This window comes from Notechis scutatus, chromosome 4, assembly GCF_049901735.1.
Source record: "Notechis scutatus isolate UNSWTSFEM ecotype Mainland chromosome 4, rNotScu1.2, whole genome shotgun sequence".
Lineage (NCBI taxonomy): Eukaryota > Metazoa > Chordata > Lepidosauria > Squamata > Elapidae > Notechis > Notechis scutatus.
The window spans coordinates 21437724-21452942 of NC_142012.1; positions in this window are offsets into that span (position 1 = coordinate 21437724).

Below are 15219 nucleotides of genomic sequence, written 5' to 3' on the forward strand. Positions count from 1 at the left end.
TTGTATGTGGATCTTTGGTTATTCGGGTTTTCTCCCGCGTAAGATTGGAAGTATCTGGGCAACGTTTCGATGAAGTCTCATTCATCATCTTCAGGCTTGTGTCTTCGGCTCTGTGCTTCTCAGAGTGATGTGAGCTTGCAGCTGCTTCTTCCTTTTAACTGCTAGAGGGGGTGTGACTTGATTGGGTGGGGGCTTGGCTGTGTTCTGATTGGGTGAGGGGGTGTTTTCATTGGTTGGGGTTTGGCTGTGTTCTGATTGGTTGGGGGTTGGTCGTGTTCTGATTGGCTGGAGGCGTGTTCTGTTCAGGTGGGGGCTTGGTTGTGCTCAGGTTAGTCTTAGTTGCTGGGAGATTTGAGCTGGTGAGCTGTGATCCTGCTGTTTGGCTTCGAGTTCATGGTAGTGCTGCATCTTCATGGTGGGTGTCAGTTTGCTTCATGTATGGCTCGGAGGGGTTTGAAGTGGGTAGTGATGCAGCTGCAGTGCGGCTTCTGGTCCGTGGTCATGTTGAAAGCTCACATCACTCTGAGAAGCACAGAGCCGAAGACACAAGCCTGAAGATGATGAATGAGACTTCATCGAAACGTTGCCCAGATACTTCCAATCTTACGCGGGAGAAAACCCGAATAACCAAAGATCCACATACAAATACCCGCGAGAACCTCTGAATATATATATATATATATATGTAAACATATATATATATATATATATATATATATATATATATATATGTAAACATAAAAAATTATATTAAATATATTAGCTTTTAAAAACATTCGTATTAGTGGTCCTCAAGATTTAAAAGTCCCTGAGATCCAAAAGTCTAAACAGCCTTCTAGACTCCCATTCAGTGAGTCTAACAGGAAACCTGCAATGCTACAGCAGACTTCCATAGAGAAAATGATGGGCAGCAGATTGATTGATTGATTTAAAGCCTTTACCCTCTAAATGATGGAATGTGAATATTTTCAGGCTTCAGTTGTCTGTTGGGCAAGATTGATTTCATGCATTTGAATCATCAGACTTATTTAGGTGTTTGACCCAGCTGAAATAAAATTCTTTCATATGTCATTAGCCTCTTGCAGATACAGATTGGTTTGGTGTGAATGGTTGCAGGAGAGAAGTCAAGTGGGGTGGAAATGGTTACTTGGGAATAAGCTATCTGTTAGCATCAAGATGAAATAATGGTACAGCAAAATTCAAGACTTGACTCCAGATTTGATATTACTTTAAAGCTAAAAGTGAAAAAAAAATCAATAATCAAGGTGCATTATTACAATATACAGCATTCCCAAAAGGTTTCAGAAAATATTTTCCATTGCCTTCATTCTAGAGCTGAGAGACAATGATGGCTCAAGGACATCCAACTGGCTTTGTGCATCAAGTAGGACTAGAACTCACGGTCTCCTAGTTTCTAGCCTTATGATAGAAGAGCCATGGTGGTGCAATGGTTAAAATGCAGTATTGCGGGCTAATTCAGCTAATTCTGCTGACTAGTGACAGCAGTTCGGGAGTTCAAGTCTCACTGGTTTAGGGTTGACTCAGCCTTCCATCCTTCTGAAGTCAGTAAAATTAAGATCCAGATTGTTGGGGTCAATATGCTGATTCTGTAAACTGCTTAGAGAGGGCTGAAAAGCACCGTGAAGCAGTCTATAAGTCTAAGTGCTATTGTTAAGTGCTATGCCATATAACTGGCTGTCTTTAAGGGCCGTATGATAATGCTGTAACACCATTTCACTAATAATTTACAATACTATGTAGAAAGTTAGCAAAAAAAAACCCCAGAAAAATAAAATATTTTGAGGAATATTTAAAAAGGTAGAATATTATATTTCCCTGGACGATAAAAGAATAAACATGTTTTTAAAGACAAAGAGCAGCTCCCTGCAGCTCCCTGCCCCAGCAGATGTTTGGTGCCCATTTAGAAAGACTGGGCCAGTCTATCTACAAGACAAAAGGCCTCCAGCTCCAGGGTGATGGGATTAAGACATGATTATCTATCAGCAGAGCTCACTACATGGCACAACCAAGCACCAAATTTCAACCAAACTTGACTTCAAAACAAACATGACCACACACGGTCCCATGGGAGTCTGACAGCAACCAATAGAATACATGCTCTTGGCACAAGAACAGGAAGCTCAAGTTCAAAGCCCAAGAGAGGGTATAAATACCTCTCACTCTCCACTCCATGTAGTCAGCTACCCAGAATCACACATACTTGGTGGTTCTGCTTCACAATTAAACCATCTCTGCAATCAGCCTCCATGTTTCCAGTGCCTTTTTTCTCACTTGGAACTGAACCCAGATGGACATTTCTTCCAACAATTATTTAAGAATTGCTAAACAATATTTTATCCCAATGGATCTTTTCAATGATTCAAAGTAACAATCAACAATGCATTCCAAGATCTTTTCAAGTAAGGGTTTTCAAACTATGATCCCTTGGAGCAACCTGCAGCAAGAGAGGGATTACAAGTTAAAAAGAAAAAGAATCCTGATGGATCTAGGACAACCAAAATATGAGTTCTATCAAAATATCCTTCAGCATTGTTATAACAGCTTACCTTGCAAATGGAAGAGAAGAGAGTTTTTATAGAGATAGCTAACATGTATAAACCATCCGTCAGTTAGCTGACCACAATTATTTATTGTTTAGTTCTCATTATTTAGTTTTATTCATAAGATAAACAACACAAGTTCATTCTTTCAAATAAATGCATTTCATTAAATATGAGAATCCTGTTTTAGGGAGCTGATTACCCATAACTGAAATATATGGATAGCAACTATGAATGTTGGCGAGAAGTATAAAGAGAACAGTATGTTTACCAAACACAGTGTCTGACTTTTAAAATTAGTCAGAGACCACTTAAATCAGAATTATTTATAATATAGCAGCCCCTAGATGACTTTATAATGAAGTACTGTGTTCTACACTATATTTCTAGTTCCCAAACAAAAACTGAAGAAATTTATAGCTGATACTATTACTAATATGTCATGTGACAGAGGTTAGATATTTGGCCCCCTGCAGGCAGCAATTAGAAAGACATTGCTGGATTGTTTGCCATTACCATTTTTCTTTTACATTTATTTTTCTTGCATTCATTCCTTACCATGATGATTATTAACTCCCCAGAAAACTAGACTATTTTAAGAAGATTTTATGTAAGACATGCTTCATTTTTGAAAGGGGACAAATAGCTAAAAAAAAAAGAGCCATATGCTAAAACAATTTGAATTACAGGAATGGAATCCTTGATTCCATATTGTTGTCATCAGATAAAAGTTGAGCAGCTCTGTTTCATTAAAATCTTGCTCGGTGATGTACTTAATTATACAAATGAGCAATAGATATGATGTTGATGTGTTTTGCAGGAATTTGCTTAATATGTTGCATGAACCTAGCTATTACTATTACTAAACTAAGGTTTATTCTTTTGGGAATTCAGCCAATTGTACCTTATTTAATAAATCATAGCTTACAGCAATGAGTAAGTCAGGCCATTTTAAAAACACCTTGATTCTCGAGGGGAGGGATAGTTAGTTGATTGTTCTGGCTATTTGCAAAATAAAATTATTTCTTCTGCAGAATGTAAAATGTATATCATTAGAATACATCCAGGGGTGAACTGGAGAGAACCTGTAGTTATATTATGGCTGGTTCGGAGAGCCACCAAATCCCACCACTGGCTGACCCGCCCACCCCTCCCACCCCACACTGCCCTCCCAGGACTCTCCATGTCACCTGTTTTGGGTGTGATGTAAGTGCAGGGCCTGCGCAGAGGCTTGGGGAGGGGGGAAATGGGCCTCCCAGAGGCTCTGGAAGGCCAGAAATGGGCCTGTTTCCAGTGTTTGGAGGGCCTCTGGAGCCTGGGGGAGGTCATTTTCACCCTCCCAGAGGCTCAAAGAAAGCCTCTGGAGCCCAGGGAGGGCGAAAACACCCTTCCCCACCGTGGTGCAGGAGACCGAATAGGCCACTCCCACCATGGCCACGCCCACCCAGCAACCAGGCAGAGAACCAGTTGCTGAAATTTTGGACGCCCACCCCTGAATACATCTACAGTGGAACCTCGGGTCACGAACGCTTCTGTTCGTGACCAAATCAGGTTCTGACCAAAAAATCTACCCAATTTTTGAATCAGATCACAATTCAAAAATCAGGTGGCGAACAAACCCAGTTGAGGCAGATTCCCTTTCTGCACTGATTTCCTGATCTAGGACAACCAAAATATGAGTTCTATCAAAATATCCTTCAGCATTGTTATAACAGCTTACCTTGCAAATGGAAGAGAAGAGAGTTTTTATAGAGATAGCTAACATGTATAAACCATCCGTCAGTTAGCTGACCACAATTATTTATTGTTTAGTTCTCATTATTTAGCTTTATTCATAAGATAAACAACACAAGTTCATTCTTTCAAATAAATGCATTTCATTAAATATGAGAATCCTGTTTTAGGGAGCTGATTACCCATAACTGAAATATATGGATAGCAACTATGAATGTTGGCGAGAAGTATAAAGAGAACAGTATGTTTACCAAACACAGTGTCTGACTTTTAAAATTAGTCAGAGACCACTTAAATCAGAATTATTTATAATATAGCAGCCCCTAGATGACTTTATAATGAAGTACTGTGTTCTACACTATATTTCTAGTTCCCAAACAAAAACTGAAGAAATTTATAGCTGATACTATTACTAATATGTCATGTGACAGAGGTTAGATATTTGGCCCCCTGCAGGCAGCAATTAGAAAGACATTGCTGGATTGTTTGCCATTACCATTTTTCTTTTACATTTATTTTCTTGCATTCATTCCTTACCATGATGATTATTAACTCCCCAGAAAACTAGACTATTTTAAGAAGATTTTATGTAAGACATACTTCATTTTTGAAAGGGGACAAATAGCTAAAAAAAAAAGAGCCATATGCTAAAACAATTTGAATTACAGGAATGGAATCCTTGATTCCATATTGTTGTCATCAGATAAAAGTTGAGCAGCTCTGTTTCATTAAAATCTTGCTCGGTGATGTACTTAATTATACAAATGAGCAATAGATATGATGTTGATGTGTTTTGCAGGAATTGGCTTAATATGTTGCATGAACCTAGCTATTACTATTACTAAACTAAGGTTTATTCTTTTGGGAATTCAGCCAATTGTACCTTATTTAATAAATCATAGCTTACAGCAATGAGTAAGTCAGGCCATTTAAAAACACCTTGATTCTCGAAGGGAGGGATAGTTAGTTGATTGTTCTGGCTATTTGCAAAATAAAATTATTTCTTCTGCAGAATGTAAAATGTATATCATTAGAATACATCCAGGGGTGGGCTGGAGAGAACCTGTAGCTAATATTATGGCTGGTTCGGAAAGCCACCAAATCCCACCACTGGCTGACCCGCCCACCCCTCCCACCCCACACTGCCCTCCCAGGACTCTCCATGTCACCTGTTTTGGGTGTGATGTAAGTGCAGGGCCTGCGCAGAGGCTTGGGGAGGGGGAAATGGGCCTCCCAGAGGCTCTGGAAGGCCAGAAATGGGCCTGTTTCCAGTGTCTGGAGGGCCTCTGGAGCCTGGAGGAGGTCATTTTCACCCTCCCAGAGGCTCAAAGAAAGCCTCTGGAGCCCAGGGAGGGCGAAACACCCTTCCCCACCGTGGTGCAGGAGACCGAATAGGCCACTCCCACCATGGCCACGCCCACCCAGCAACCAGGCAGAGAACCAGTTGCTGAAATTTTGGACGCCCACCCCTGAATACATCTACAGTGGAACCTCGGGTCACGAACGCTTCTGTTCGTGACCAAATCAGGTTCTGACCAAAAAATCTACCCAATTTTTGAATCAGATCACAATTCAAAAATCAGGTGGCGAACAAACCCAGTTGAGGCAGATTCCCTTTCTGCACTGATTTCCCCTTCCACGCATGCGCAATTTGCACAATTTTTTGTCCGTGCATGTACATTGGTCGTGCTTTCGGTCATGACCAAATCGGGTTGCGACCATAGTTCTAGAACAGATTATGGTCACGACCTGAGGTTCCACTGTATGTAAAACTGCACCTTTCCTAGTTCAATCTAATAAGGCAACAAGATGTAATAAATATAATGTTGCCTAAAATGAGTATCTGAACAAAACTGATGCATCAATGCTCAGTTTTGTATTATGCCTTAGATTTTTCACTCAGATTTTAAAATGCTGAGGCCTTGAATTCTTGGTTCATTGCATATGTCAGTAGTTTTGATTGGACTAACAATTTGATATAGTTTCTAGTTCATTATTTCTCCCCTTTTACAACTTCTTAAGGGTTTGAAGTAAATTTGGTTTCTTATTATTCCTTACTTTAGAGGTCTGAACTTGATTTTCCAAATTTAGTGCATGCTTCAGTTTTAAGAGTAACAATAAATATCTTGTTTTACTACCATAGGAAAATTGTTAAAACTTGGAATGTGAGCTAAACATATCTTCAGAAGTACATATCCCAGTATTTATATTCAGTCAGGTGTGTGAGCATTAATACCATTAAGAAATTCCATGATCTGATTTTCCTGCAATAAAACTTTTTTTAATTAAACACTTGGCTCCCTTTCTTTAAAATATTTTATGACTAGAGAGCTAGTTTGGGAAGCCAACGTTTCCTTATTACTCGGCCATGTGCCTTCTGAAAAAAAAGGAAGGGTAGAATATTATTTTAGCAGCAGTGAAATAAATGTAAATCACTATGAACTGCAGGTTTTTTTTTCTTTAATACTAATTAAGCCATTTTCTTCAAGTTTTTCCATTCTATCATACTTGCAAATCAATAAAAATATGTTACAGAGACATTGGATATTATTCATCCCCATTTAATTGGTAATCCTTTCTCTCATTTTCATATTTGGCAAGGATAAAGAATCTCAAGGGTCTGTTGAGATAAATACAGTACAATGCTAGAAGTACATGTGATATATGAAAGTTGCTCTTCAAGGAGTTTAAAACTCTCTTGTTATGAGTTAAATACTAAAGGTGAAAAATTATAATACACTGCTAAAATCTATTCTAGTTACCTCCAAAAATTCTGACTTCTATTTTGCTACCTTAGAGCATTTACACATTTCCTTACAATTTATTCTCACATTTTCAACTTACTGTTAATTGCTTCAAAAAGAATACAGGCTACTTTTAGTATAGATATAACATACCCAGTTTGATCTAGTGCAGGGGTCTCAAACTCACTGCATCACAGTGGTGTCATGTGATGTATCCTGACTTCCCCCCCTTCGCTAAACTGGGCACGGGCGTGGCCAGCGCATGATGCATCTGGTCCGTAGCCCAAAAGTTTGACAGCCCTGATCTAGTGGTTAAGGCACAGGCTAGAAAACAGAAGACTGTGAGTTCTAGTCTCAACTTAGGTATGAAAGCTGACTGAATGAGTTTGGGCACCTCACAGGGTTGTTGTTATGGGGAAAATAGGAGGAGGAATGTGTGTTGGATATATTCGCTGCCTTGCATTATTTGTAAAAATAATAAAGGCAGGCTACACACACACACACACACACACACACACACACACACACACCATACTTGGTTATTACTGTTTTTGTAGTATATTTTTATCCATCTCCCCATCAAGCTGAAGTTGCCACTATTTTGCTTCCTGATCCTAAACAGTTTTGCTTCCTGATCCTAAAAATTCCCAGGGAAGGAATTTCTCCAAAACTTCCCTGCCTCCCATAACTTACCTTAAACCACATTTGTAAGTGAACTGCTTTCATGTGGCAGTAAGTGCTAAAATAATTAAATCTGATAACCATCCTCATACAAAGGGTTCCTTAATATTCAGAAAGCAGTTTTGGACTGTATCTAACCAAACCAGCAAAGGATTATTCAAGTTGATCAAAATCACAGACTTCTTTTTCAATTTACAATAAAACCCACTTTAAACAATGACCATCTCCTAGATCTCACCTATTTGTGATTTTAAAATATTTAAAGGACAGTTTACAGATTATCAAATCTCAGTTGTAATAAATAACAGAGAGTGAGGCTGATAAAGGAAAGGGGTATCAAGGAATTTAGAAGACAGGGTGAGAAATAAACCATACACACACTGAAACAGCAATCAATTGTGTTGCAACTGATCTTTTCAGTAGCTATTTAATGTTGATTGCAAGATACATTAGTTGAATACTGACAGACACTTTTTCTCTTTAAAATGCACAAGCATAAGATATTGAGCAAGAAAGAGACAGCCAGGGGCATTGATAGGGTTAGGAGAAGCTGAAGAAGTAATGTGCCTCATTCCTTAGGAATGCTATTTGGCTCCAAAGGAATCTGCCCTTTCCCAAAGTGTATGAGCTGACCTGATGGAAATCACAAGCTAAAAATCAGCTCCTTGGATTATGATGTAAATGGCAAATGGATTTAAAAAGACAATGATCAGTTTGAGTTGAGCCTGCAGGTGTCTCTGGCTTCCAACCTTTCTTTTGGCACAATATGTTTGATAAGAGAGAAACTAAAGTAGCAACACAGTGACTTGATGTTTAGCAAGGTCTCTGAGTAATTAGAGATGGACAGGAACTGTTGTCCTGCTGAGCAGGTCACTGTAGTTCAAAATAGTATACTATGCTGTTGAAGTGTCACAGAGATATGAAGTTGGCTCGAGAAATAAAGTCCTCATTTCACCCGTTTCCTGCTTAACAGTTTCTTGTCCATGAACTCTTCCCATTTCAAAACACAGTTAAAAGTTTTCTTGTTGGTGTTTTGAACCATTTTCTAAGGTGTGTGTTTTATATTGGTTCTATTGCGTATTCAATTTTGTTTTTTTTTTACATAATTCTTTTTATTTTTAAATATACATCAATATTATTGCATAGACAGTGTGGTGTCTGAATGTCATTCATTTTAATGCAAAATAATATTGATACAAACGAAAATGACTACATTAATCAAACTTACATGATTCTAATGTTATTATACATATTTATGTCAGCACTTAGTCCTTCATTCTTCAGTTATTCAATATTTGCTACATCCTTCTAACAGTAATAACATTATTCTTGAGCATACTTGATATCACTCTTTTCAAAATCTGATCTTAACCTCTACTGTTCACTTTAAATGTGTTATGCAAAAATATGTAAAACAATATTCCCCCTATTCCTAATTTCTTAATCTATTCTAATTCTTAGTACAGCCAATCTTGTTTTTTAAAAAGATCTTTTCTATCCATCATCTCTCATTCTATTGGAAGTTTCACATCTTCTCTTTTAATTTGCCTCCCATACTCCTGAGTATTCAATTTTGTAAACTGCCCTGGAAATTTTATTGAAGCGTGAAATATACTGTAGTTCCCCCAATTATGTCACCTAACCACCTGTCATTATATAATGCAATTGAAACCTGGCATGGATGGACAGAATTGGGGTAAAAGGCTTCACAGGTTCACATGAAAACGTCAACCTCAGAGTGTTGGCATAATGTCCCTCTCCCTTTAAAAACTTCACTGAATGCAAAAATTATGTCCAGCCCACTCAGTCTCAGATTTGAACTGCTGGAGAAAATATTGTAAACAAGCAATTAAAATCTCAAGTAGATTTTTGGGGACGGTGAGGGAGAAGATGGATTTATCATTTTGTAATGGAAAATAATAATGAAATGATTATTGCTTATGGTAGAGATGCCAGCTACCTGCTTGGTATCTAGAATACTGTTGTCTTGTAAACAGCCTCTGGGAGAAGTATAATATAAAAAGACAATGAACTACAAGATGCTATAGTGAGGACTGGATCATGATAACATCATTTCTCTTGGGATTCAATACTCAAGAGTAACCCAGCTGTTGATGCTGGTCCTGTTTATCATCGCCCAATTCACTTCCAGTTATTGGACATTTCTTTGGCTGTGAATTCTGGGAGTCCACACACAGGGTTGGGACTCTACCAGTTTAGACTGGTTCGGGCAAACCAGATGTTAAATTTACAACTGGTTCGCCGAACCGAAAGTTGAACTGACCGGCTGCCCCTGCCCATACTGCCCCTCCCCTCCCAGGAGTCTTCACGTGATCCGTTTTGGGTGCAGGTAAGTGCAGGGTCCACACAGAGGCTCTGGAAGGCCAAAAAACAGGAAAGAAATCTGGAAATGGGCCTGTTTCCGGCTTCTGGGGGGCCTCTGGACCACGAGGAAAGCCTCCGGACTCTGGGGAAGGTAAAAAACAGTCCCCCCAGAAGTTTTGGTAGGCCACGCCCACCATGGCCAGGTTCACTCAGCAACCGGACAGTGAACTGGTTGCTGGGATTTTTGAATCCCACCCCTGTCCACACATGTTAAAGTTTCTGAGATCGAAAACCACTGCCCTAGGTCACATCGAAACTTACAAGCTTTCCTGTCACCTTGTCAGAGGTGGTATTCAGCAGGTTCTGACCAGTTCTGGAGAACCAGTAGCAGAAATGTTGAGTACTTTAGAGAACCGTCAAAGACATATGGGCTACACAACTCAACCAGGGCAAAGCAATAGACGCAATCTACATAGACTTCTGTAAAGCCTTTGATTCAGTGCTATACAACAAACTACTCCTAAAACTAAAATCTTACGGTATCTCTGGACACCTGCATAACTGGATAGAAGCATTCCTGTCAAACAGACAACAAATGGTCAAAATTGGGAGCGTCCTATCAAATTCTGTACCTGTCAACAGTGGTGTCCCCCAAGGCAGTGTTGTAGGACCAACTCTTTTAATACTCTACATAAATGACCTCTGTGATCATATCAAGAGCAACTGCATTCTTTTTGCTGGTGATGTAAAGCTGTTCAATACCACAGACAATACTGCTACCCTTCAAAAAGATCTTGACTATGTATCAGAATGGTCAAACAAATGGCAACTTCAAATCTCAACAAATAAATGCTCTGTCCTACATATTGGCAAAAAAAAAAAAATCAGAAAATAAAATACAGGCTGAATAGTCAAGACCTTGTTGATGATCCAAACTCTGTCAAGGATTTTGGAACACTCATCTCTAATGACCTAAGTGCTAGAGCCCACTGTAACTACATAGCCAAAAAGGCATTAAGAGTTGTTAACCTAATCTTACGTAGCTTTTTCTCTGGTAATATTACACTACTAACTAGAGCATACAAAACATTTGCTAGACCAATACTCAAATACAGCTCATCAGTCTGGAACCCACATTATGTATCGGATATTAACAAAGTTGATTAAGTCCAGAAATATTTCACAAGAAGAGTTCTCCACTCCTCTGCTCATTGCAGAATACCTTATGCCACCAGACTCAAAATTCTAGACCTAGAAAACCTAGAACTATGCCGCCTTCGGTCCGATCTAAGTATGGTATATATAATCATACATTGCAATGACTTACCTGTCAATGTATACTTCAGCTTCAACCATAGCAACACAAGAGCAAACAATAGATACAAACTCAAGGTTAATCGCACCAAACTTGATTGCAGGAAATATGACTTCAGCAACAGAGTGGTCAATGTCTGGAATACTCTGCCTGACTCTGTGGTTTCTTCCCCAAACCCCAAAAACTTTAACCTTAGACTGTCTACTATTGAATTCACCCCTTCCCTAAGAGGTCTGTAGGGGCGTGCATAAGCGCACCAATGTGCCTACCATCCCTGTCCTATTGTTTCTTTTATTTTTAGTTTTTATTTTTCTTGTATGTATCCATATATTTATAACTATGTTTTTACTTATACCTATTATTTTGTAAGCAATTGACAAAAATAAATAAATAAATAAAATAAAATACAACCTGTGACTGGAGATTTTACTGTATCCTTCCTCTGCCATGCCCTTCAAGCCACCCCCACAGAACCGGTAGTAAAAAAAATTGAATCCCACCCCTGCACCTAGTGTCAGCTTTTTGAGGTAATCTAGACAAGAAGCACCAATCGTGTGTTTATTGCATCAACTACCTTTATTGTAAGGTTACAGTAATAGAATCTTGAAAGGCTGTTACCTTTACAGTTGGAGAAACTGTTGGAGAGTCCTTTCTAAGACCTTTACTAATTCCCCATTACTTCTCTAGCCTCAACTGCACTTATGTGACCATTGGCTAGTCTGCAGCTCCTCCTCCTGTCTCTCAGGGACATTCTTATAAACCATTACATCAAGTCATCCTCTGGTTTTCTGCAGCCCATGTATCATAACCTTGATGAAATTGACACCTTTGTCAGTTTCTGTTTTGATTAACCTATGTAGGCAAAGGAAAACAAGTTATTGGAGCTTGTGCCTTTTCTTTCTCTTTGGTTAATGGGGGAGGGGGAGAGAAATGAGGATATGTGTGTGTGTGTGTGTGTGTGTGTGTGTACATACACACACATATACACACACACATATATATAACGTGTGTGTGTACTGTATATGTATATATTTCACAAATGCCACTGCTCTATACACACACACACACACACACACACACACACATAGCATGTGTGTGTGTACTGTATATGTATATGTATATATTTCACAAATGCCACTGCTCTACTTGTAAATACATCTTATTTGTTTAAGTAAATAATGAACTACTCAGGTCCTCGGTATAAATAAAGACACCAGCCTGTCCTAAATTACAGAATATATGGGAAACAATTAGCTAAGATTGTTAGCTTATCTTAGTTTTAGCTTGCCCTTGGCTTTGGTTGACTGTAAAAAAACATGCTTTCAATAATGTAAGGAAGACAGATTCCCACTGCTAAATAGCAACAAATGAAAGTATCTGGTTGAAGTCCCCTGGAAAGGGGGTGGGAATTAAATGTGGGGAGGATAGTATGAAGCTGTTCAAAGTGTTCAAAATTTATTGATTTCAGCTATGCCAGATATAGGATTTTTCCCAGGGGGGCTTTTGTCATGAAATCATACTTTGGTAGGAGTGACAGAAGCAAGATGTGTAATCTATGATAAAACTGCATTTAAGAGAGCCAGAGCCATAAGAAGAGTTAAATAATTATGTGCTCTAAGTATGCATTTGGTTTGTCACAAAATGTTCCCCTCTTCTAGCTATATTATCAGTATGAGAGTCTAAGAAGCATGACCATAGATAATTTGGCCTAACCGACTAATCTTAGCAAACAGCAGGGCATCAAGCCTGGAAGTAGATTGTTACAGCTATAGCCTCAGAAACATCAATTAAAGGCCCTCGGACTTCCATCCTGAAGTTTGGGCAGCAAATCATATTACCAAAATAACATGTACATCACCAGTATACATGTCTGATCTCTCCCTCCCTCCCTAATTTTAGGCTGAGCATCCAGAACAATTCAGATGCCTAAATCAAGATGTAAATTCCATTATGTTGTTGTCAAGCTCATTTCAACAACACATCTAAAAACTTATATTCAAATTCATATCTACCTTAAAATTCTATAAATCCAAATTAGAGGTCGATTCCAGACAGAAATGTGCCCAGGACAGTGGTGGGATTCAAATTTTTTTTCCTACCAATTCCGTAGATGTGGCTTGGTGGGCGTGGCAGGGGAAAGATACTGTAAAATCTCCAGTCATATTTGCCGGTTCTCTGAACTAAAAATTTCTGCTACCGGTTCTCCAGAACTGGTCAGAACCTGCTGAATACCACCTCTGGTCCTGGAGTTGTTAACCACAGCCCTATCTTTACTGAATTCATATTCTTGTGTCTCTTCACCTCAACTGCACAGTGTAATGTCACAGTGATGGTGACATTACACTGCAGCAAATGGGTTCCACTTGACTCTTTTTTCTTTTACTGAAGAAGTAGTCTGGTATTAGGTTACTTGTTGTGACTGTATATGAACATGCTTCCCACTTCATATTAATTGACAAGTACAAAATTTGTAAAAAAATATAATATAGAAGAAATTAAGATAATGGAAGATTTTGTTTCCTACATACAAGCATAGTTGTATTATTTCCATAGAATCTAGGTAACTTGATGTCATTTTATATAAACTCAGAATGCATTAATGTCATAATTCCAGATCAAAGCAGAAATGTAGCACAGTTCTTACCTTACATCACTAATTTGTGAATTGCACTGGTTTCCAATAAGCTTCTGGCTGCAGTTCAAAGTACTAGTCATCATCTATAAAATACTTCATGATAGATGAGTGTTGGGAAAGCTTAATTTTTATACAAGAAAGAGGAAGAGGAGTATGAGTGTGGACAAGATAGGAAGTTGAAGAAGAATGTTTTCTCTAAAGAAAAGGTTGTCCAGTTTCCTGTTGGAGAGATCTGATTTCAATAAAAACTACTGAATATGTCATTATGAGCTTGTCTTTGTAATCATACATGCCTGTATTATATGTAGGGACAGCATAGTGGGTGAGCAGTTAAAATGCTAAAAACTGCCAACCTTGGTTCGAGACATGAGCACCACAAGATGGGGTGAGGTCCCATTCTCACTCCAGCTCCTGCCAACCTAGGAGTTCAAAAGCATGCAAATGCGAGTAGATAACCAGGTACCACTTCTAGCTCTGTGACATCATGCTGGCCACATAACGGTGGAAATGTTTTTAGGCAGCATTGACTCAATGACCTTGACACACACACCCCGTTATAGTTGGCAATGACTAGTAGGGTAAAATCCACAGGGATTTACCTTTACATTTTTATTATCTAGCAGTAGTTCTAAAACATATACTGTATTTGGTTTTATTTATGAAAAAAAGTGTGTGTGTGTGTGTGTGTGTGTGTGAGTGAGAGTGAGAGTGAGAGTGAGAGTGAGAGAGAGAGAGAGAGAGAGAGAGAGAGAGAATCAAATTCAGGGGAAGAGAGACGGCATAGAATTAATAAATATCTTGAGAAAAGATAATATGAAATTGAAACCGGATAGACAAAAGTATAAATATAATGATTAGAAAGACACTGAAACTTAGAAAAAAGATATATAATTGAATTTAGATATGAGATAATTAAAAATAAAGTTGAGAAAACCAAGGAAGGGGAAAAATTATGGAAAAAATGTTAAAATAGTAATAAGATATGGAATAGAACACAAAGATGAATATGAAATTGAGTTTGTGTCTGTATGGAGAAATGATAACCTGGGATCTTGCTATTTTCAAAAAAAAGATGTTTTATTTGTATTATGTTTTTGTGAAAACTCAAATAAAATTTATATTAAAAAAAGAATTAAATATCCAATCTCTAAATAAGTGCTATGAATTACAAGCTGCATTGATGTGGGCATATAAGAATATTTGCAAATTAACTCTGAAACCTTT